Here is a 26090-nt window from a genome sequence, read left to right as displayed (position 1 = left end):
CCCCTAATAAAAGTTTTAATCACCCCCCCATTTCCTATTTTTTAAATAAAATAATGTAAAAAAAATAAAAATAATCATGTGTTGTACCACCATGTGCGTAAATGTCCGAACGATTAAAATATAAGGTTAGCCAAACTGCGTGCTCAATGGCGTACACGTAAAAAATACCAAAGTCCAAAATTGTGTATTTTTGGTCACTTCATATACCATAAAAATATTAATAAAAATCGATCAAAAAGTCCCATCAAAACAAAAATGGTACCAATAAAAAGATACAGACCACGTGGCAAAAAAATTAGCCTTCACACATCCCCGTATGCAGAAAAATAAAAAAGTTATAGGGGTCAGGAGATGACAATTTTAAACATACAGTGATCCCCCGACATCCGATCATTTCAACGTACGATGGCCTCTCAGAGGCCATCGTATGTTGAAGGCAGCATCAACATACAATGCTTTTATATGTCGGGCCATCGCATAAACGGCTAACTGGCAGCGCAGGCTGCTTCAGCTGCCGCCGGAAAGCCGTTTAATGTGCTCCGGAGAGTGTCACTTACCTATCCTCGATGTTCTGGACCGTCCTCTTCATGCTCTGCTGCATGGCCGTCGCTCTCCTTTGTCGTCATCTAAGGCATGTAAATTAATCTGACATAGTTATCACTCTGACAGGGCTTCACTTTTGCTGAAGACTGTCTGTGAGAAGTGACTGAGATAAGCCTGCAGAGTGGTGATGTTAATGAAACAGTCTTTTCTCACTGCAGTGATTTGTCTGGTCAGTTTTGACAGTCTCTCACAGCTGTCGCCACACTGATGTCACCATGTCTTTTCATATGGAATCAGTATATAAGGACATAACTTCATGGTTGCTAGGGAACCCTGCAACGTAAGTGCAGATCACTGGTAACTGTAATCCAACGGGCTGTTACCATTAGATTACTGTTATCTGCAATGTGTATGTGGGGACAGTAGAAAACGCAGAAAGGGGAGAGGAAATTCTCCTGAAAATGATGTTGTCAGCGGCGCTCTCCTCTGCATGCTCAGGTGCTGTTTGGCAAATTACCGACAAGAAGCGGACTTAAAGGGGTATTCCAGATTTGTAAATTACTTCTATTAAAAAAATCTTAATCCTTCCAATAGTTTTCAGTCTAACTGCTCAGTGATGATGTCATGTCCCGGGAGCTGTGCATGATGGGAGAATATCCCCATATGAGCTGGACAGCTCCAAGGACGTGAGTCATCAAAAAGTTAGACAGAAAACAGCAACTCAACTTCAGAAGCTAATAACTATTGGAAGGATAAAGATTTTTTAATAGAAGAAATTTACAAATCTGTTTAACTTTCCGGAGCCAGTTGATATATAAAAAAAGTTTTGGCCTGGAATACCCCTTTAAGGTGAAAATAACACATAGGCATGCAAATGAACACCGCGTTTTAAGGGGAGGGACCCCTCTTTGTCAGGTTTTCACATACATAATGTGCTAACTTGTGCTTGAGTAGTAAACCAATAATTAAAGGGGATTTCTGGGGGCCATTTTTTTTTTTTTAAATAAATGTGTCTCACTGTTGCAATAGCCAAAAATAAAATCTAACCCTTTGCCTCAATCCTCTATCATTCCATTCCAATGTTGACCGACCTCTGGTGCTTTACTCTTCTTTCTGTTTTCTCCAACATCCCTATTATGCAGAAACTACTTATTCACCCAGTCACTGGAAAAAAAAAAAAACACCCCCCAAGCTCTGCCAGGGCTTGGCTGAGTGGGCAGTTTCTGTATGAACAGCATGAACACGACTTCATAGGAAGCAGAAAGAAGCAGAGAACACCAAGGACTGGTCGGGACGGCAAGGGAATTGTTCTAGCTAAGCAGTAAAGCTGTGTTAAGACATAGCTGTTTTGCTTTGAGTTAGGCTGGGTTCATATATGTCCGGCATGCGGCATAGGTGAACTCAGCCTAGATCTCAATGCAACTGATGCCACAACTGATAAGTTGTCATCAGTTTAGTGGCATCCAGCCTCTATTGTTTCTGGATGGAGGACAGGGAAACGCAGCAAGCTGCATTCCCCTGTCCGGTGCTCTCCGGCATGTCCAGCCATCCGGCATCAAAATTAAGACATTGGAGGATTGTGAACTGGGATCAGTTCTTGCATCAGTTTCCCTCCAGTGCACGCTGGAGGGAAACCATGCCGAATGCCACATATATGTGAACTCAGCCTAATTTGTGCTGCGCCACAAATTCTTCATGAGAATGTGGAAATCCCTGAGAACACAAATAACAAACAAGGCATTAGCAAATGTGCTGCCATATAAGCGTAAACAGTACAGTTACTCGTACAGTTACCGTACTCTAGTACAGTTAGGTGATTTTTTACAGGAGGCCGTAGGAGGGCAACAACCAGCAGCAGGACCGCTACCTCCGTCTTTGTGCAAGGAGAAGAAGGAGGAGCACTGACGGAACCCTCCAGCAGGCCACAAATGTGTATGTGTCCAATAAAACGGTCAGAAACAGATTCCATGAGGGTGGTATGAGGGCCTGACATCCACAGGTGGGGGTGATGCTTACAGCCAACACCGTGCAGGACGTTTGGCATTTGCCAGAGAACACCAAGATTGGAAAATGCGCCACTGGTTCCCTGTGCTCTTCACAGATGAAAGCAGGAACACATTGAGCACATGTGACAGATGTGACAGAGTCTGGAGACTCCATGGAGATCGTTCTGCTGCCTGTAACATCCTCCAGCATGACCGGTTTGGTGGTGGATCAGTAATGGTGTGGGGTAGCATTTCTTTGGGGAGCCACTCAGCCCTACATGTGCTTGCCAAAGGTAGCCTGACTGCCATTAGGTACTGAGATGAGATCCTCAGACCCCTTATGAGACCATATGCTGCTGCAGTTAGCCCTCAGTTCCTCCTAATGCGAGACAATGCTAGACCTCATGTGGCTGGAGTGTGTCAGCAGTTCCTGCAAGAGTAAGGCATTGATGCTATGGACTGGTCCGCCCATTCCCCAGACCTGAATCAGATTGAGCACACCTGGGACATCATGTCTCGCTCCATCCACCAATGCCACATTGTACCACAGACTGTCCAGGAGTTGGCGGATGCTTTAGTCCAGGTCTGGGAAGACATCACTCAGGAGACCATCTGCCAGCTCATCAGGAGCATGCCCAAGCGTTATAGGGAGGTCATACGGGCACATGGAGGCCACACACACTACTGAGCCTCTTTTTGACTTGTTTTAAGGACATTACATCAAAGTTGGATCAGCCTGTAGTGTGATTTTCCACATTGATTTTGAGTGTGACTCCATATCCAGACCTCCATGGGTTGATAAATTTGATTTCCATTTATCCTTTTTGTGTTATTTTGTTGTCAGCACATTCAACTATGTAAAGACGAAAGTATTTAATACGATTAGTTCGTTCATTCAGATCTAGGATGTGTTATTGTTACGCCGAGCGCTCCGGGTCCCCGCTCCTCCCCGGAGCGCTCGCTTCACTCTCCCCGCGGCAGCGCTCCGGTCACGTCCTCTGACCCGGGGCGCTGCGATTCCGCTGCCAGCCGGGATGCGATTCGCGATGCGGGTAGCGCCCGCTCGCGATGCGCACCCCGGCTCCCCTACCTGACTCGCTCTCCGTCTGTTCTGTCCCGGCGCGCGCGGCCCCGCTCCCTAGGGCGCGCGCGCACCGGGTCTCTGCGATTTAAAGGGCCACTGCGCCGCTGATTGGCGCAGTGGTCCCAATTAGTGTGTTCACCTGTGCACTTCCCTATATCACCTCACTTCCCCTGCACTCCCTTGCCGGATCTTGTTGCCTTAGTGCCAGTGAAAGCGTTCCTTGTGTGTTCCTTGCCTGTGTTTCCAGACCTTCTGCCGTTGCCCCTGACTACGATCCTTGCTGCCTGCCCCGACCTTCTGCTACGTCCGACCTTGCTTTTGCCTACTCCCTTGTACCGCGCCTATCTTCAGCAGCCAGAGAGGTGAGCCGTTGCTAGTGGATACGACCTGGTCACTACCGCCGCAGCAAGACCATCCCGCTTTGCGGCGGGCTCTGGTGAAAACCAGTAGTGGCTTAGAACCGGTCCACTAGCACGGTCCACGCCAATCCCTCTCTGGCACAGAGGATCCACTACCTGCCAGCCGGCATCGTGACAGTAGATCCGGCCATGGATCCCGCTGAAGTTCCTCTGCCAGTTGTCGCTGACCTCACCACGGTGGTCGCCCAGCAGTCACAACAGATAGCGCAACAAGGCCAACAGCTGTCTCAACTGACCGTTATGCTACAACAGTTACTACCACAGCTTCAGCAGTCATCTCCTCCGCCAGCTCCTGCACCTCCTCCGCAGCGAGTGGCCGCTCCTGGGATACGCTTATCCTTGCCGGATAAATTTGATGGGGACTCTAAGTTTTGCCGTGGCTTTCTTTCCCAATGTTCCCTGCATCTGGAGATGATGTCGGACCTGTTTCCCACTGAAAGGTCTAAGGTGGCTTTCGTAGTCAGCCTTCTGTCCGGAAAAGCCCTGTCATGGGCCACACCGCTCTGGGACCGCAATGACCCCGTCACTGCCTCTGTACACTCCTTCTTCTCGGAAATCCGAAGTGTCTTTGAGGAACCTGCCCGAGCCTCTTCTGCTGAGACTGCCCTGTTGAACCTGGTCCAGGGTAATTCTTCCGTTGGCGAGTATGCCGTACAATTCCGTACTCTTGCTTCAGAATTGTCCTGGAATAATGAGGCCCTCTGCGCGACCTTCAAAAAAGGCCTATCCAGCAACATTAAAGATGTTCTGGCCGCACGAGAAATTCCTGCTAATCTACATGAACTTATTCACCTAGCCACTCGCATTGACATGCGTTTTTCCGAAAGGCGTCAGGAACTCCGCCAAGATATGGACTCTGTTCGCACGAGGCGTTTCTTCTCCTCGGCTCCTCTCTCCTCTGGTCCCCTGCAATCTGTTCCTGTGCCTCCCGCCGTGGAGGCTATGCAGGTCGACCGGTCTCGCCTGACACCTCAAGAGAGGACACGACGCCGTATGGAGAACCTCTGCCTGTACTGTGCTAGTACCGAACACTTCCTGAGAGATTGTCCTATCCGTCCTCCTCGCCTGGAAAGACGTACGCTGACTCCGCACAATGGTGAGACAGTCCTTGATGTCTACTCTGCTTCTCCACGTCTTACTGTGCCTGTGCGGATGTCTGCCTCTGCCTTCTCCTTCTCTACAGTGGCCTTCTTGGACTCAGGATCTGCAGGAAATTTTATTTTGGCCTCTCTCGTCAACAGGTTCAACATCCCGGTGACCAGTCTCGCCAGACCCCTCTACATCAATTGTGTAAATAATGAAAGAATGGACTGTACCATACGTTTCCGCACGGAGCCCCTTCTTATGAGCATCGGATCTCATCATGAGAGGATTGAACTTTTGGTCCTCCCCAATTGCACCTCGGAAATTCTCCTTGGACTTCCCTGGCTTCAACTTCATTCCCCTACCCTGGATTGGTCCACTGGGGAGATCAAGAGTTGGGGGTCCTCTTGTTCCAAGAACTGTCTAAAACCGGTTCCCAGTAACCCTTGCCGTAACTCTGTGGTTCCTCCAGTAACCGGTCTCCCTAAGGCCTATATGGACTTCGCGGATGTTTTCTGCAAAAAACAAGCTGAGACTCTACCTCCTCACAGGCCTTATGATTGCCCTATCGACCTCCTCCCGGGCACTACTCCACCCCGGGGCAGAATTTATCCTCTCTCTGCCCCAGAGACTCTTGCCATGTCCGAATACGTCCAGGAGAATCTAAAAAAGGGCTTTATCCGTAAATCCTCCTCTCCTGCCGGAGCCGGATTTTTCTTTGTGTCCAAAAAAGATGGTTCCCTACGTCCTTGCATTGACTACCGCGGTCTTAATAAAATCACGGTTAAGAACCGCTACCCCTTACCCCTCATCTCTGAACTCTTTGATCGCCTCCAAGGTGCCCACATCTTCACTAAATTGGACTTAAGAGGCGCCTATAACCTCATCCGCATCAGAGAGGGGGACGAGTGGAAAACGGCATTTAACACCAGAGATGGACACTTTGAGTATCTGGTCATGCCCTTTGGACTGTGCAACGCCCCTGCCGTCTTCCAAGACTTTGTCAATGAAATTTTTCGTGATTTGTTATACTCCTGTGTTGTTGTATATCTAGACGATATCCTGATTTTTTCTGCCAATCTAGAAGAACACCGCCAGCATGTCCGTATGGTTCTTCAGAGACTTCGTGACAACCAACTCTATGCCAAAATTGAGAAATGTCTGTTTGAATGCCAATCTCTTCCTTTTCTAGGATATTTGGTCTCTGGCCAGGGACTACAGATGGATCCAGACAAACTCTCTGCCGTCTTAGATTGGCCACGCCCCTCCGGACTCCGTGCTATCCAACGCTTTTTGGGGTTCGCCAATTATTACAGGCAATTTATTCCACATTTTTCTACCATTGTGGCTCCTATCGTGGCTTTAACCAAAAAAAATGCTGATCCCAAGTCCTGGCCTCCTCAAGCAGAAGACGCCTTTAAACGACTCAAGTCTGCCTTTTCTTCGGCTCCCGTCCTCTCCAGACCTGACCCTTCCAAACCCTTCCTATTGGAGGTTGATGCCTCCTCAGTGGGAGCTGGAGCTGTTCTTCTACAAAAAAATTCTTCCGGGCATGCTGTCACTTGTGGTTTTTTCTCTAGGACCTTCTCTCCAGCGGAGAGGAACTACTCCATCGGGGATCGAGAGCTTCTAGCCATCAAATTAGCACTTGAGGAATGGAGGCATCTGCTGGAGGGATCAAGTTCTCCTGTTATTATCTACACCGACCACAAGAACCTCTCCTACCTCCAGTCTGCCCAACGGCTGAATCCTCGCCAGGCCCGGTGGTCTCTGTTCTTTGCCCGATTTAATTTTGAGATTCACTTTCGTCCTGCCGATAAGAACATTAGGGCCGATGCTCTCTCTCGTTCCTCGGAAGCCTCAGAAGTTGAACTCTCTCCGCAACACATCATTCCACCTGACTGCCTGATCTCCACTTCTCCTGCCTCCATCAGGCAGACTCCTCCAGGAAAGACCTTTGTTTCTCCTCGCCAACGCCTCGGAATCCTCAAATGGGGTCACTCCTCCCATCTCGCAGGTCATGCGGGTATCAAGAAATCTGTGCAACTCATCTCCCGCTTCTATTGGTGGCCGACTCTGGAGACGGATGTTGTGGACTTTGTGCGAGCCTGCACTATCTGTGCCCGGGATAAGACTCCTCGCCAGAAGCCCGCTGGTTTTCTTCATCCTCTGCCTGTCCCCGAACAGCCTTGGTCTCTGATTGGTATGGATTTTATTACTGATTTACCCCCTTCCCGTGGCAACACTGTTATTTGGGTGGTCGTTGATCGATTCTCCAAAATGGCACATTTCATCCCTCTTCCTGGTCTTCCTTCTGCGCCTCAGTTGGCTAAACAATTTTTTGTACACATTTTTCGTCTTCACGGGTTGCCTACGCAGATTGTCTCGGATAGAGGCGTCCAATTCGTGTCTAAATTCTGGAGGGCTCTCTGTAAACAACTCAAGATTAAATTAAATTTTTCTTCTGCATATCATCCCCAGTCCAATGGACAAGTAGAAAGGATTAACCAGATCTTGGGTGATTATTTGCGACATTTTGTTTCCTCCCGCCAGGATGACTGGGCAGATCTCCTCCCATGGGCCGAATTCTCGTATAACTTCAGGGTCTCTGAGTCTTCCTCCAAATCCCCATTTTTCGTGGTGTACGGCCGTCACCCTCTTCCCCCCCTCCCTACTCCCTTGCCCTCTGGTCTGCCCGCTGTGGATGAAATTTCTCGTGACCTTTCCATCATATGGAGAGAGACCCAAAATTCTCTCTTACAGGCTTCATCACGCATGAAGAAGTTCGCGGATAAGAAAAGAAGAGCTCCCCCCGTTTTTTCCCCTGGAGACAAGGTATGTGTTACGCCGAGCGCTCCGGGTCCCCGTTCCTCCCCGGAGCGCTCGCCTCATCCTCATTGCTGCAGCGCCCCGGTCAGATCCACTGACCGGGTGCGCTGCGGTCCCGCCTCCTGCCGGGATGCGATTCGCGATGCGGGTGGCGCCCGCTCGCGATGCGCACCCCGGTCCCCGTACCTGACTCGCTCTCCGTCGGTCCTGTCCCGGCGCGCGCGGCCCCGCTCCCTAGGGCGCGCGCGCGCCGGGTCTCTGCAATTTAAAGGGCCAGTGCACCAATGTTGGTGCCTGGCCCAATCTTCCAATTACCAATTAGTGTGTTCACCTGTGCACTTCCCTATATGACCTCACTTCCCCTGCACTCCCTGGCCGGATCTTGTTGCCTTAGTGCCTAGTGAAAGCGTTCCCTTGTCTGTTCCTAGCCCGTGTTCCTGACCTCCTGCCGTTGCCCCTGACTACGATCCTTGCTGCCTGCCTCGACCTTCTGCTACGTCCGACCTTGCTTCTGCCTACTCCCTTGTACCTCGCCTATCTTCAGCATCTTCAGCAGCCAGAGAGGTGAGCCGTTGCTAGTGGATACGACCTGGTCACTACCGCCGCAGCAAGACCATCCCGCTTTGCGGCGGGCTCTGGTGAATACCTGTAGTGGCTTAGAACCGGTCCACTAGCGCGGTCCTCGCCAATCCCTCTCTGGCACAGAGGATCCACCTCCTGCCAGCCGGCATCGTGACAGTAGATCCGGCCATGGATCCCGCTGTAGATCCTACACTGGTCGCCCAGCTAGCCCTAAAGATCGCCCAACGAGATCAACAGCTGGCATACTTGACCTCCGAGGCACTGCGTATTCAGTCACAGATACAGCAGCTGCAGATACAGCAACAGCTACAGCTGCAACTACCATCTCCTCCGCCGGCTCCTGCAACTCCTCCGCAGCAACCGGCCGTTCCTAACCCCTGCTTGTCCCTGCCGGACAAATTTGGCGTAAAGATCGCCCAACGAGATCAACAGCTGGCATACTTGATCTCCGAGACACAGCGTCTTCAGTCACAGTTACAGCAGCTGCTGCCGCAGATACAGCAACTTCAGTCACAGCAGCTGCTGCCGCAGATACAGCAACTTCAGTCACAGCTACAGCTGCAACAACCATCTCCTCCGCCGGCTCCTGCAACTCCTCCGCAGCAACCGGCCGTTCCTAACCCCTGCTTGTCCCTGCCGGACAAGTTTGATGGGGACCACAATGATTCTGCCACAGCCACAGTCCAGTCCTTCTTCGCTGAGGTCCGTGGTGTCTTCGAGGAGCCTGCCCGAGCTTCTTCTGCCGAGATTGCCCTGCTGAACCTGGAACAGGGTGTTTCTTCCATTGGCGAGTACGCCATTCAGTTCCGTGCTCTTGCTTACGAGTTGTCCTGGAATAGTGAGGTTCTCTGCGCGACCTTTAAAAAAGGCCTATCCAGCAACATTAAAAATGTTCTGGCCGCACGAGAGACTCCTGCTGACCTACATGAACTCATTCATCTTGCCACTCGCATTGACATGCGTTCTTCCGGATGGCGTCTGGAGCTCCGCCTGGATATGGACTTTGTTCGCACGAAGCGTTTTTTCTCCCCGGCTCCTCTCTCCTCTGGTCCTCTGCAATCCGTTCCTGTGCTTCCCGCCGCGGAGGCTATGCAAGTTGACCGGTCTCGCTTGACATCTCAAGAGAGGACACGACGCCGCATGGAGAATCTTTGCCTGTACTATGCCGGTACCGAACACTTCCTGAAGGATTGTCCTATCCGTCCTCCCCGCCTGGAAAGACGTACGCTGACTCCGCACAAAGGTGACACAGTTCTTGATGTCAACTCTGCTTCTCCACGCCTTACTGTGCCTGTGCGGATATCTGCCTCTACCTTCTCCTTCTCTACTATGGTCTTCTTGGATCCCGGATCTGCAGGAAAATTTTTTTTGGCCTCTCTCATCAACAGGTTCTACGTCCCCGTGACCAGTCTCGCCAGACCCCTCTACATCTATTGTATTAACAATGAAAGATTGGACTGTCTCATGCGTTTCCGCACAGAACCCCTCCTAATGTGCATCGGACCTCATCACGGAAAAATTTACTTTTTTTTCCTCAGGTTCTTTGGCCCCAAGAAGAGGGGGAGACCCAAGGGGGGGGTACTGTTACGCCGAGCGCTCCGGGTCCCCGTTCCTCCCCGGAGCGCTCGCCTCATCCTCATTGCTGCAGCGCCCCGGTCAGATCCACTGACCGGGTGCGCTGCGGTCCCGCCTCCTGCCGGGATGCGATTCGCGATGCGGGTGGCGCCCGCTCGCGATGCGCACCCCGGTCCCCGTACCTGACTCGCTCTCCGTCGGTCCTGTCCCGGCGCGCGCGGCCCCGCTCCCTAGGGCGCGCGCGCGCCGGGTCTCTGCAATTTAAAGGGCCAGTGCACCAATGTTGGTGCCTGGCCCAATCTTCCAATTACCAATTAGTGTGTTCACCTGTGCACTTCCCTATATGACCTCACTTCCCCTGCACTCCCTGGCCGGATCTTGTTGCCTTAGTGCCTAGTGAAAGCGTTCCCTTGTCTGTTCCTAGCCCGTGTTCCTGACCTCCTGCCGTTGCCCCTGACTACGATCCTTGCTGCCTGCCTCGACCTTCTGCTACGTCCGACCTTGCTTCTGCCTACTCCCTTGTACCTCGCCTATCTTCAGCATCTTCAGCAGCCAGAGAGGTGAGCCGTTGCTAGTGGATACGACCTGGTCACTACCGCCGCAGCAAGACCATCCCGCTTTGCGGCGGGCTCTGGTGAATACCTGTAGTGGCTTAGAACCGGTCCACTAGCGCGGTCCTCGCCAATCCCTCTCTGGCACAGAGGATCCACCTCCTGCCAGCCGGCATCGTGACAGTATGGCTCTCCGCTAAATATGTCCGCTTCCGTGTCCCTAGCTACAAGTTGGGACCACGCTATCTTGGTCCTTTCAAAATTTTGTGTCAAATTAATCCTGTCTCTTATAAACTTCTTCTTCCTCCCTCTCTTCGTATCCCTAATGCCTTTCACGTCTCTCTTCTCAAACCACTCATCCTCAACCGTTTTTCTCCCAAATCTGTTCCTCCCACTCCTGTTTCTGGCTCCTCGGACATCTTCTCGGTCAAAGAAATTTTAGCTGTCAAAAAGGTCAGAGGGAAAAATTTTTTTTTAGTGGACTGGGAGGGTTGTGGTCCTGAAGAGAGATCCTGGGAACCTGAGGACAACATCCTAGACAAAAGTCTGCTCCTCAGGTTCTCAGGCTCCAAGAAGAGGGGGAGACCCAAGGGGGGGGGTACTGTTACGCCGAGCGCTCCGGGTCCCCGCTCCTCCCCGGAGCGCTCGCTTCACTCTCCCCGCGGCAGCGCTCCGGTCACGTCCTCTGACCCGGGGCGCTGCGATTCCGCTGCCAGCCGGGATGCGATTCGCGATGCGGGTAGCGCCCGCTCGCGATGCGCACCCCGGCTCCCCTACCTGACTCGCTCTCCGTCTGTTCTGTCCCGGCGCGCGCGGCCCCGCTCCCTAGGGCGCGCGCGTGCCGGGTCTCTGCGATTTAAAGGGCCACTGCGCCGCTGATTGGCGCAGTGGTCCCAATTAGTGTGTTCACCTGTGCACTTCCCTATATCACCTCACTTCCCCTGCACTCCCTTGCCGGATCTTGTTGCCTTAGTGCCAGTGAAAGCGTTCCTTGTGTGTTCCTTGCCTGTGTTTCCAGACCTTCTGCCGTTGCCCCTGACTACGATCCTTGCTGCCTGCCCCGACCTTCTGCTACGTCCGACCTTGCTTTTGCCTACTCCCTTGTACCGCGCCTATCTTCAGCAGCCAGAGAGGTGAGCCGTTGCTAGTGGATACGACCTGGTCACTACCGCCGCAGCAAGACCATCCCGCTTTGCGGCGGGCTCTGGTGAAAACCAGTAGTGGCTTAGAACCGGTCCACTAGCACGGTCCACGCCAATCCCTCTCTGGCACAGAGGATCCACTACCTGCCAGCCGGCATCGTGACAGTTATCTTAGTGTTCCCTTTATTTATTTTGAGCAGTGTATATCCAACACATAGAGCCATTGGATAATCAATTGTAACAGAACATACAGTAAAAGTGAATCTTACAAAGCATATAATTATATCAATAACTATTGATATTGATGTGTAACAACAAAGTGATAAAAACTCTGGTATTGGTGAATTTGCAAGCTTCTGCTCTGATTACAACTATGCAACATATTAAAATTGTATCTTGAGGATCGTTTTCCTTTAAGCTCGCACAGCCTAGTAGTTTTTATATCACAGTAGTTATTCAGTGTTTATGTCTATCAGGCAAAGTGAGTAGAGATGAAAGAACATAAAAGTTATTAAAAAATAACATACAGTTATTGTTCATACAGTTACAAGCTGAAATAATAACCAGTACACGTTGAAGTGTTGTGTTTTATCTTTATTTTCTCACTGTTTATTTTAACTGCTACCAAACTCGGAGATCTCACACTGTGTTGGGTTGTGTTTATACTTTTTAATTAGAGCATCATAGACGGATGTTTTCCTGGGAATGCTCATTGTGAGCTCACTTGACATCTTATACTCAATGAAGACCTGCAGTTGAACATTTCATCTCTTTCATTTGTCATTTCATGTCAGTTTATGCTCTTCAGCATTTTACCAGTGACTCTGTAAACAGAAATAACTGTCAATATGATCTCCAAGATATCTACAATCCAGTGTAATCCACTAGGGCATGCTAGAGACTAATAAACTCTAAAGAGAATTGCACGTCAGGTCTTGAAACAAGTTTTGTTTGTTTACTATGTCTCATGCTGATATTTAATGTAAAGACACAAATTCACTACTGAATAGAGGGATCAGAACCATGATTTTCCCTAAAGAATATTACAGCAAAGTATTAATTTTGACATGAAAGTTATTCTCTGTGTGCACACAAATCTATCAGTCTTAATAGTCAAAATTCCCCAAGTTGGATGTTAACTTTTCACTATTTTCATATTTGGGACATGCACAGAAATCTAAACTGACACTAACACTTAACTCCTTTTCACATCCGCACGTGCATATACATTCGGAAAATGGTCCCTTTCCTATACCCTGATGTAAGTGATGACGATTGTGTAAGGCAAAGAAGTTGTGCCCACATGAAGGATGGCTATGATTTACGAAGTTTTTTCTTCTCTGTGTTACAGCATGGCAGCACCTTCTACAGCAAAAGTATTTCAATTTTTTTTACCCACTGCAGTACAAGGCATAGGTACAGTTCATAAAAAAAGGAGAATGAGAGGAGGCACTCACGATTTCAAGGTGCAGTAGTTTTCTTTTATTCACGGTGCATGCTTGGAGCGATGCAGCATCCGCAGGACGCCAAGGTGGAAGCACATGTGCAGTGACAATTGTTTCACACCCCTTCTGGGCGTTTCATCAGGATGAAACGCCCAGAAAGGGAGTGAACAATTGTCACTGCACCTGTGCTTCCACCTTGGCTTCCTGCAGATGCTGTATCGCTCCAAGCATGCACCGTGAATAAAAGAAAACTACTGCACCTTGAAATCGTGAGTGCCTCCTCTTATTCTCCTTTTGTATGAACTTAGCATTTTCTGCTCTGGAGGATTGAGCACCTTGAGAGGTTGCAGTTAGTGGACTGCTTGGCTATTACTCTGAGTGTTTGGCAACTTGCTCAAGTTTGCCAGAGCCTATGAAAGACTCTCCATAGCTTACAGACCATAGACGTCAGTGCTGGTTTCTCTCTCTATTCTTTTCCAAGGCATAGGTACAGTACTGAGTAGGCCACATATCAGATAACTTTACAACATGTGCTAGCTAAGTAGTAAGGAAAAAACTGTTGCAGGATCACAGCAAAGAAGAGGTTACACTAAGGACTTCACTGTTGCTGATAATGATGGCAAGCCTGCATACTAAGGCCACAGTCCCACACGTCAGTGAATGCATGCGGCTGAAACTATACCCCCATGCATTTACCAATGGCTACATGATTTTTTATGAGATTATCAGCAACATTGCACAGCCATTGGTAAAAACATGGGTGTGTGGTTTCAGACATATGGATTCACCAGCATATGGGAATGTAGCCTAAATGTAGGGAAGAGCAAGAGATCACACTGCAGCACTGTGAAAATTCAGCAGTAGGTACACTGGTATTGAGTTAGCTTTCAGGAACAGTGTGGATCATCTTCAGCAGGCAGACTGGTTCAGTTTTCAGAAACACAGCCAGGGGCATTGCTAGGTCTCCAAAAGATCCGGATCATGGGCCATGGGCAAGGCTGGGGGCGGAACCACAAAAAGGAGGGGGACAAGGGGGCGGGCCACTCAATGTTGTACGACCCTACAAAATTTAGCTCCATGCAGCTGATGCTACTTCAAGCCAGGGAATACAAGTGCCAATGAGGAGCATTACAGCACAGATGTATTAGGTGAGGTCACTCTATGTTCTAAGCTTAGGTGGCATTCAGGTGACAGCAGTAGCAGGGGGTTCAAGTTTTTAACAGGTTCCCTAATTGGCGTGAAGGACGCCCCTGGTGTAGAGCGTTGCCGAAAATTATTTAAACTATAATAATCAATATACCAATTGCCAAGTAAGGGAAAAGTGCTAAAGATGTTTTAACGATGTGAAACTACAACTCCCAGTACAATGTAAGGGCGCATAGACGTAACTTGCATAGACGTTACTTTTCTAAGACAGTATAAGAAACATGTTAAATTAGTCATAGAAATATCAAGAAGAACCTATTCCAATGAAATATTTATTTATTCACAATATATTAATAAAAGTGATTCAAGACAATTAATGAACACAAGAACAATGTTGTTTAACCTCTTCAGGACATAGGGCGTATGGATACGCCCTGCATCCCGAGTCCTTAAGGACCGAGGGCGTATCCATACGCCCGTGGGAATTCCGGCCCCCACCGCTAGCCGGTTGGGGACCGGAGCCGGATGCCTGCTGAAATCGTTCAGCAGGCATCCCGGCATATCGCCCAGGGGGGTCATTATGCCCCCCCATGTCGGCGATCGCCGCAGATCGCTGGACAATTCAGTCCAGCGATCTGTGGCGATTCCTGGTCAATCGGGTCTCCAGTGACCTGATGACCCGGAATTACTGGCTGTTCGGGGCCGTCTCTGAGTGTAAAAAATGAGTGAGTGTGAGTGTAAAAAATGAAGATTGTAAATTTTCTCCTTCACTTTGCTGCTATTCGTGTGAAACACCTAAAGGGTTAAAACGCTGACTGAATGTCATTTTGAATACTTTGGGGGGTGTAGTTTTTATAATAAGGTCATTTATGGGGTATTTCTAATATGAAGACCCTTCAAATCCACTTCAAACCTGAACTGGTCCCTGAAAAATACTGAGTTTGAAAATTTTGTGAAAAATCGGAAAATTACTGCTGACCGTTGAAGCCCTCTGGTGTCTTCCAAAAGTAAAAACACGTCAATTTTATGATGCAAACATAAAGTAGACATATTGTATATGTGAACAAAAAAAAAATGTATTCGTAATATCCATTTTCCTTACAAGCAGAGAGCTTCAAAGTTAGAAAAATGCAAAATTTTCAAATTTTTCATCAAATTTACGGATTTTTCACCAAGAAAGGATGCAAGTATCGACAAAAATTTACCACTATGTTAAAGTAGAATATGTCACGAAAAAACAATCTCGGAATCAGAATGATAACTAAAAGCATTCCAGAGTTATTAATGTTTAAAGTGACAGTGGTCAGATGTGCAAAAAACGCTCCGGTCCTTAAGGCCAAAATGGGCTCCGTCCTGAAGGGGTTAAAAATCAGAAGGGGAATTCTAATCTTATCTGTGATACCTGCCTGTCAAAACTGTATCCAGCCTACGGTCTATTAGGAGGCTCCTAATTTAGGGGATTATATGATGTCATCCCGCTGCTTACGTCAGCACACAAACATCCTGTGCGGAATCAAGCAGGTCCCAGAGCAAAGAGCACAGTTAGTGGTGGACCAGGGAGATTTAAGATTTTAGCTCTGTCCCACATACAGAACAGATTTAAGCATTTTAAGCTTACTGGCCTGCCAATAACTGCACAGAGGATGCTGTGCGAACGGCCAGGCCACAAAATGGCCAGACCACCCACTGTGAATCAGCCTGGAGGTAGGGCCGGACTGACAGTGTCGGATAGCCAAATAGTTTGCATGTCTGGCCGGAAGGCCGTCCGCCCCTGCATTCGGGGCACCTGGCTTTACATTCGGGGCCTGTGCCTTAAATGTTTTAGCCTAGTGATGCCCCTGTACACAATCCAGGATCCCTCTCTCTCTTGCACATGCAAGGCCATGCCCCCACTTCCTGTAATTTGTCCTAGTCTGTCTGTTACAGCAGACAGATTTCCCCTGATAACAAGCAGTGCAGAGATGAAAGATGAGTGAGAAATGTAATGGACAAGACTTTAGAACTCTTTTTCTGGGCTAAGGAGTAATTTTTCTTAAAATAAAGTTGTTTACAAATATGTTAGGCGTCACATTAGCTATCACAAGAAAATAGGTTGTTTTAAATTACACTGCCCATTAACCCCTTCCCGACCTATGACATACCTGTACGTCATGGGTGGCAAGGTGTTCCCGACCCATGACATACAGGTACGTCATGAACATTTCTGCCGCTGCTCGCGGCATCCCTCAGCGCCCGGAAAAATGGTGGCTATCACTCATAGCCAGCCACCTTCCCATGCGACCACGGGGGGTTTCATCCCCCACCCCCCCCCCCAGCGATCGCTGCTATCAGCTGGTCAAATCTGACTAGCTGATAGCAGCGTTTCGCTATGAGAATACTTAGCAGCGCGGTGTGTGAGTCCCGATCACGGGGATCGGGACACACACCGCTCTGCTAAGCGTCCCGTCCCCCGGCGTCACTTACCCGTCCGAGCGGTGTCCCGAGCGGTCCCGGTGCGAGCGGCGTCCTCCATGCGGTCCCGGCGGCGCTGCGTCCCGGAGGTGAGTTTCCGGCAGCAGTGCGGCATCTTCATTGGCAGCAGTGAGATCGCCGTAAAGCGATCTCACTGCTGCCTCTGGGAGTTTCAAAACTGCAACTTCCAGCATGCCCAGACAGCCTTTGGCTTTCTGGGCATGCTGGGAGTTGTCGTTTTGCAACATCTGGAGGTCCACAGTTTGGAGACCACTGTATAATGGTCTCCAATCTGTGCTCTTCCAGATGTTGCAAAACTACAACTCCCAGCATGCTCAGTCTGTCCAGGCATGCTGGGAGTTGTAGTTCTCTAACATCTGGAAGAGCACAGATTGGAGACCATTATACAGTGGTCTCCAAACTGTGGACCTCCAGATGTTGCAAAACTACAACTCCCAGCATGCCCAGACTGCCCAAGCATGCTGGAAGTTGTAGTTCGGCAACATCTGATCCTTCAGATATTACAGGACTACAACTTCCAGCATGCCTGGGCAGTCTGGGCATGCTGGGAGTTGTAGTTTTGCAACAGCTGGAGGCACACTGGTTTGGAAACACTAAGTTTGGTTGCAAAACACTTGAAAGTTTATTACTTAACTTAGTGTTTCCAAACCAGTGTGCCTCCAGCTGTTGCAAAACTACAACTCCCAGCATGCACGGACAGCCAAAGGGCATGCTCGGAGTTTGCAACAGCTGGATGTTTGCCCCCTCCCCCCAATGTGAATGTACAGGGTACACTCACATGGGCGGAGGTTTACTGTGAGTGCTGCAAGTTTGAGATGGCGCAAATTTTGCGCTGCAGCTCAAACTCCCAGTGGCAAACTTGCTGTGAACCTCTGCCCATGTGACTGTACCCTAAAAACACTACACTACACTAACACTAACCTAAAATAAAAAGTAAAAAACACTACATATACACATACCCCTACACAGCCCCCCCTCCCCCCCAAAAAATGAAAAACGTCTGGTACGCTACTGTTTCCAAAACGGAGCCTCCAGCTGTTGCAAAATAATAGCTCCCAGTATTGCCGGACAGCCATTGACTGTCCAGGCATGCTGGGAGTTTTGCAACAGCTGGAGGCACCCTGTTTGGGAATCATTGGGATAGAATACCCCTATGTCCACCCCTATGCAAATCCCTAATTCAGGCCTCAAATGCGCATGGCGCTCTCTCACTTTGGGGCCCTGTCGTATTTCAGGGCAACAGTTTTGGGCCACATATGGGGTATCGCCGTACTCGGGAGAAATTGCCTTACAAATTTTGGGGGGCTTTTTCTTCTTTAACCCCTTATGAAAAGGTTAAGTTGGGATCTACACCAGCATGTTAGTGTAAAAAAATACATTTTTTACACTGACATGCTGGTGTTGCCCTATACTTTTCATTTTCACAAGAGGTAAAAGGGAAAAAAGACCCTCTAAATTTGTAATGCAATTTCTCCTGAGTACGGAGATACCCCATATGTGGGCGCAAAGTGCTCTGGGGGCGCACAACAAGGCCCAGAAGGGAGAGTGCGCCATGTACATTTGAGGCGATATGCACAGGGGTGGCTGATTGTTACAGCAGTTCTGACAAACGCAAAACAATAAATATCCATATGTGACCCCATTTTGGAAACTACACCCCTCATGGAATGTAATAAGGGGTGCAGTGAGCATTTACACCCCACTGGCGTATGACAGATTTTTGGAACAGTGGTGTGTAAAAATGAAAAATAAATATTTTCATTTGCACAGTCCACCGTTTCAAATATCTGTCAAACGCCAGTGGGGTGTAAATGCTCACTGCACCCCTTATTAAATTCCATGAGGGGTATAGTTTCCAAAATGGGGTCACATGTGGGGGGGGGTCCACTGTTCTGGCACCATAGGGGCTTCCTAAATGGGACATGCCCCCCAAAAACCCTTTCAGAAAAACTCACTCTCCAAAATCCCATTGTCGCTCCTTCCCTTCTGAGCCCTCTACTGCGCCAGCCGAACACTTTACATAGACATATGAGGTATGTGCTTACTCGAGAGAAATTGGGTTACAAATTTTAGGGTGATTTCTCTCCTTGTACCCCTTGTAAAAATTCAAAAATTGGGTCTACAAGAAAATGCGAGTGTAAAAAATGAAGATTTAGAATTTTCTCCTTCACTTTGCTGCTATTCCTGTGAAACACCTAAAGGGTTAAAACACTTACTGAATGTCATTTTGAATACTTTGGGGTGTGCAGTTTTTCTAATGGGGTCATTTGTAGTGTATTTCTAATATGAAGACCCTTAAAATCCATTTCCAACCTGAACTGGGCCCTGAAAAATTACGATTTTGAAAATCTTGAGAAAAATTGGAAAATTGCTGCGGAACTTTGAAGCCCTCTGATGTCTTCCAAAAGTAAAAACTTGTCAAGTTTTTTATGCAAACATAAAGTAGACATGTTGTATATGTGAATCAATATGTAATTTATTTGGAATATCCATTTTCCTTTCAAGCAGAGACTTTCAAAGTTAGGAAAATGCAAAATTTTCTAAATTTTCATGAAATTTTTAGATTTTTTTTACCAAGAAAGGATACAAATATCAGTGAAATTTTACCAATAACATAAAGTAGAATATGTCACGAAAAAACAATCTCAGAATCAGAATGATAAGTAAAAGCATTCCAGAGTTATTAATGTTTAAAGTGACAGTGGTCAGATTTTCAAAAAATGCCCAGGTCCTGAAGGTGAAAATGGGCTGGGTCATGAAGGGGTTAAAAGATGTATGGCCACCTTTAGAGATAAAAGTAAGGAAAAGGAGTGAGTTATACATCAGCTCAGATTGTGGATTAAAGTGAGAGAAACCCTGAAGGACAGCCTACACACAGACAAGAGATGAACATAGCAGTCTGCATGGAAGAATCATATTGCATGTGAACAACTCACTCGATGCAGAGGTTGTAGAAGCAGTTGGCAAGATTTATAATAAAGGCCTATGGAGAAAACATTTTCCTTCACCATAAGTACAAAGAAAGAATTAAAAATACTTTTCAAAAGATATTAATAGCCTATAAAATAATTCAGACTTACAGTTGACCACTCCCCTTTCCATGCCTTTGTTAAAATGTACCTGTCATCAACAAAAACTTTTTATATAATGTAGATAATACCATTATATGCATATTTGTAATATACATTGATCGATATGATTGTGTATATTTTTGGGTGAAAAAATTCTTTCGCCGCAGCTATTGTCTGTGTCTCTATGATCAGTTCAAAAACAGGAAGTGAGGGTAGGACAAGCAGGGATGTGTTCAGACTCCGAGCTTGTCAATCATCCAGATGTATGAGCCAGGAGCATGTTATAGAGCCTCAGTGCACACTGTCCTGCTATTTCTTACTGCACAGATCCCTGCTTGTCCACCCTCACTTCCTGAATTTGGACTCCTTATAGAGACACACATGCAATAGCTGCAGGGACAAAAATATACATATTTTTTAACCAATGTATATTACAAGTTGGCAACGCTGACTCGTCAGCCTGCATTTGTGGGAGGAGCGGAGGCTCGGCTTAAAATTGGGCAACCAGCCATTGCTTTCTCATGGGGCTTCAGCGTGTCTGTGCGTCACTTTCATCGCAAGCCACAACAGTCGTGTCCAGGCAGTGGGGGACCGTGCTCCAGGTAAGTAGCGTGGAGGCTTGCAGGCGGCGGTTTGGTGCTCCACCGGTGCCAGCCTTGCCTCCCAACCACCAGTTCATTTTATGGGTTGTTGTAGGATGGAGGGGGGAGTTGTAGCGGCCATCCCTCCGGCTCCCCCGAGCTCCAGGGGGTTCTGCAGGTGGCGGCACAGTCCACCGTTCTGGTGCCCTGCTCCCCCCCCTCCTCCTGATGCCGGGCAGCTCGGGACTAGCTTTAAGGGAGGACTGCCTGGCCACAGGCTACTGCTCAGCAGTCCGGCTCCAGCCGTGTGTTGAGGGGGCTGGGGGAGGCCTGCAGGCGGTGGCACAGTGCTGGTGCCCTGCCTCACGCCCCCCCCCACACACATATCCTGATGCTGCGCTGCTCACAGGGGATGCCCCTGTGAGGGGGTGGGGGAGTCTCCTGCCACCTGGCCACCGGAGGGCTTGCGGGCAGTGGTGTGGCGCTCCTGCTCTGCCTCACCACCTCTGCCTGACACCCCCCCACATATGGATACAGCTGTTCATGCAAGTATATTATACCCAGCAGTTTCAGTGGCACCCTACAACATCCGTATGGAGCATCATGCAAACTGTTCAGAGGAGCAGTGACTCCTGATAAGTAAAGGGGTCCCTGCTCCTGTACTCCCAGTAATGCTGCATTATCGGCTTATGCCATTATATCTCCCGGGTCAGGTGTTCTGGGGCCAGCCCAGCGAATCCATGAAGTCAGTTTAAAGTAAGCCAGTATTGCTCCTGGCTGGGGAGATACCAAGTAGATTCCCCCCTGATACCTGGCAGCAATGTGCTCTGTGCACCCTGAGGGTACCTCGGCTGAGCTATGTATCCAATCCTATCATGTGTAATCAGTCTGCTGTTCTGGGTATCTAATCCTATCATGCGGCATGCCATCCATGAGTCATATATCTAATCCTATTATGTGAGACGTTTTGCTGAGCTGTGCACCTAATTCGCTCATGGGGGGTACTGTCCTTTGAACCATGAATTTTAGTTCTTTCATACTGTTTCTTGAGCTGTGTATCTCATTACAAGACCACGCAATCCCTCTCACACCCCTCCACAGGTGTCTCAAAACCCACACACCAGTCCGCACAGACTGTTCCAGGTCACGACGCTGCTGCCTTAGGGAGTGGGCACTAACCGTCCACTACTCAGGTAGGGGTCTCGGATCACGCTCAGGGACTAGCGATCCCAGCATGCCTCATAGGAGTCACTTAGTCAGGCACCTCGCCTCCCCGCAGGGGCTCAATAATGGTCAGGTTCCCGCGGCGGGATCACCTTCCATTCATGACTGACAATATAGCAGTTGCATAAGGTATATCAAGTACCTATCACTCGCTCAGTTTTCTTTCTTCTATTTACAGCATCTCATACCATTGCCTCATCTACCTCTCAGCAGTACAGATTTTGTCCAGTTCATGCCTAATTATCCCATGTTCCTGGTCTATCTGTCATTTAGTCTACGGATATCGCTTCTCTCGTGGGGGCTAATTCTATACGGTTAGTTAATTCACATCACGCCAGCACACTAGTATTCTTCAAAGTGGTAATATATCCTTCCCCTTTTTTGTAGTTTATTCTCTCTTAAAATTCTCATCAATTAAGTCAGCGGTGCAAGAATTTGTTCAGCATTCTAAAATACACCAAGTCATAACTGGGTTGTTGCCTTCATCAGAACGACCAATTCCAACTTCTTCAGATTTCTATTTATCCAGGGGTAAGTAGTTGGCTATATACGGTTGTCACTTTTTCAACCTTTAGTGTGGTATGGTCACACATTAGTTTGACCCTCTTGTACAAACCTTTTCGCTTAATTGGTTTAAGACACACACATAACAGTCACCCATGGTGCCCGACGCACCCTCGTTTAATTGGCCCCTACATAGTCGGGCCCTCACTTAATTCAGCCACCATTTTTTTTCGTTGAAAACACATTGTCACGCAATCGGTACCCTGCACCTCTGGTTTCGGTCAGCCTTCATACCACTTGAGTCCACATTTCGGTCCCTAATCATTTCGGTGTCATGCTCTCAATCCTCAGTGTTGGTTTCTCAGTGTTCTGGGTATGGTCACAGTTTGACCCTCTTGTGCACACCCTTTCGTTCAATTGATTAAATTACTCGCGTAACAGTCATCCATGGTGCACGATGCACCCGCGTTAGTTGGCCACTACGTAGTCGGGACCTCACTGGGTTTAGTCACCAGGTTGTTCTCACGGAAAGTATGTCCCCACACAATCGGCACCTTGCTCCTCCCGTTCGTTCAGCCCTCATCCCATGAAGATGCACACTCTCATTCCTAACTGACACTTAAATAGTTTTTTGGTTGGCAGCATTAATCCACGTTTTTGGACGTCACTCAAATTCTTCTGCTCATGACTTGTATCTTCAGTCAAACAGGTACATATAATGTAGTTGTCACCGGTTGGTCCAGGGGTGCTCGGGCCTGCCTCACGTTCACGATTCCCTCACATGGCCCATCAAGGTCAGGGCATGTGTTCTTCTCTTGCATTCACAGCATGTCACATACTTCCGACATTGAGTATGCTCTGTACTTCCCAGAATCCCTGGCTTTAGAACATGGTAGCATACCTTCTCTCAGAAATTGGACCATTCCTAAACTAACAGCTGAGCTAACCAAAAGGGGAATCCGCTACCCAGTATCTGCATGAAAAGCGGAACTCTATAGACTGCTAATGTCCGAACCCGCAGGTTCATCTCTCGACCAGGTGCCTATGTCTACCATTAAGCTGTCTTTGTTTCAATTGCATGCCATGATGAATAACATTTCATCTTCTTTACTAGATATGCAAACTAGACTCCAATCCCTGGAAACCAGGGGTTCTGCAGGCGACCCACCTGTATCGGTTACTCCAGTTGTCTCCTCTGCCCAGAAGCTCGCCACAGGTAGGGGTTAGGTCCCACCTGACATAGCACCCACCTATTTTGTTCCCCCTAATATCAGGAAAGAAATATTAGAGGGAAAACACATTCATCTCGCCTCACTTCTTGCAGCTACCGCCGATATAGTAGAGGATAAAACCATCACCTTCGGCGATGTCTACATAGTTCTAAAAACCAAAGACCCCTGACTCAATAAGAAACTGTTCATTGGGGAATTCGTATTAGCCTTCAGTTTATATAGAGACGCAATCTGTTCCGGACACCCTGAGAGGAGAGAAGAGCTGGACACTTATTTATACCATGCCACAGACCTGGGGCTCAAGTACGGTGGATCCTCCTTCTACGACTTCCACAGGTCCTTCTCCGCGAAGGCGGCAGCAGCTTTTACACAGTTCTAGCATGTCACTCACTGGGCCGCCTTAGACATGGAATTGTTCTGCCGCCACTTGGCGGAGCTCAGGGCACCAGGCTGTACCTCCTGACAGTCAATGTCCCATGCCACAGAATGGTGTCCTAATCTCAGCTCTTCCTCCTCTCAGGATAAAGCTTCAACCTCCAGTTCAGACCCTCAAAAGTCTGGTCAAATCACCAACAAGCTGGGTCGCCCAATTACCCTTTTAGGAAAAAAACTGATTTGCAATAATTACAACCTGTCAACCTGTACAACCTGTAATTATAATAAGTGCAGAGCCTTACATGTTTGCTCCATTGGTTTCAGGGCGCACCCCAGATCAGTTTGCCCTCAAAGGGCTGCTAAGACAGCATGACTAGACTGGGTTAACATTAAATTACTGTCTTCCCTCCTCAGTCTGCTCCACAATCCCCAGTTCGTACAGTTTCTGGTTTCTGGTTTCGCTGTGGGATTTCACACAGGATTAGTAACCTCGCCTCATCATACTTGGGAAGGTCCCAACCTTCTTTCTACGAGTAGAGACCCAGAAGCGGCCAACACTCTATTATAGTCAGAACTAGATAAAGGGTTTTTTCTGGGTCCGTTCAGGTCGTCTCCATTTGACATTTGTAGAATCAATCTAATCGGCAATGTCACAAAAAAATTCTCAAATAAAAAACGTCCGATTTATGATCTGTCCACGCCTCGTGGTTCCACCATCCCAAGCTTCAATTCTCTAATACCCTCTGAAGAATTCTCAATGCGGTATTCTTCAGTGCAGGAGGCGATCCAGTTTATCCTACAGGTCGAGCGAGGTGCGTGGTTATCCAAGGTCGACATATTGGATGCGTTCAAATTGCTCCCCATCCATCCAAGTTTATGGAAATTCTATGGCTTCAGGTGGCAGAATCTTTATTATTTTGCCAACCGCATGACGTTTGGATCAAAGAGCAGCCCTTGGCTTTTCGATCAGTTCGCTCAAGCACTTCATTGGATCATAACCAATTATTGTTGCTGTCCCTTGGTCATCCACTACCGCAACGACTTTCTTCTAATCATTATCCGGTTAAGCTACAAGCAATGCTAGATACGTTTTCCAAGCTCAATGTCCCTGTCTTTCCTTCCAAAGTGGAAGGAACAGCCATAGTCATTGCTTTCCTAGGAAAAATATTAGACTCAAGTAGGATGGAAGCCAAGCTTCTGCAGGACAAGCTGATAAAATTTAGGGGGGTTGTTGGCCAAACTGTTGATTCTAAAATTTGTTCCAAAGCTGAGCTATAGTCACTTCTGGGGATGTAACATTTCACCACCAGAATCATGCCTCAAGGTAAAACCTTCACTTCAAGATTGTTGCAGTTACTACCCTAGGCCCCAGAACAAGACAGTCCCATCCATCTGGATGCTCAGGCTGTATCTGATTTGGTCATGTGGGATTTGTTCTTGTCCAACTGGAACGGAATTTCCCTATTCATTCCTCACGGTTCATCCTCTTCCCCGTGGTCCATTCAGATGCAGGACCCTCCCTAGGTTACACAGCAATATTCAGGAATCAGTGGTTCGCAAGTGCTTGGCCTACCCATTGTTCACTGATACAGGATAGTTTGTCATCTTCACCTTTATTAGAGATCTATCATTGTCGCTGCAGCCCAAATCTGGGGGTCTTCATGGGCAAATTCATTGGTTCTGTTCATTACAGAAAATCTAGCAGTGGTGGAAATAGTTAACAAAGACCGTTCTAAATCCCCCCGGGTCATGTCCTTCCTCCGCAGAACGGTGTGGCTGTCTCTGGTGCATAATTTTCATTTCACTTGCAAACATATTCAGGGCTCTTTAAATATAGCAGCAGACACTCTTTTTTTCTTTTTTTACAGATAATGCCAGATAATGCCAGAGGCAGAACCCTTAGGATTACCTCTCTGGCCATTTCAAGCCCTAGACTTGGATTAGAAGCACACATATCTACAGCCAACAATTTCATCAATAATCTCTTACAGCTAACACCTTAAGGAACTATACCACTGCTTGGAAAATGTTCAATAAATTTCAGGTGTCTCATCCTCAGGGCAACACAGGGTCCACTACGTACCTAATGGCTTTCATTGCCTTCTGTAGTTCCGTTCTCCATCTCTCTTACAATACCATTAAATTATATCTGACGGGGTCCAATGTTATCTCATTCTAGATAATCCAGATAGGGTTTCAGTTTTTTCTTCCCAAGCAGTTAAAGCAGTGCTCCAGGGAATACAGATG

The sequence above is a fragment of the Hyla sarda genome, chromosome 5 (assembly GCF_029499605.1).
Source record: "Hyla sarda isolate aHylSar1 chromosome 5, aHylSar1.hap1, whole genome shotgun sequence".
Lineage (NCBI taxonomy): Eukaryota > Metazoa > Chordata > Amphibia > Anura > Hylidae > Hyla > Hyla sarda.
The sequence above is the reverse complement of the archived record's forward strand: the minus strand, read 5'-3'. Positions refer to the sequence as shown.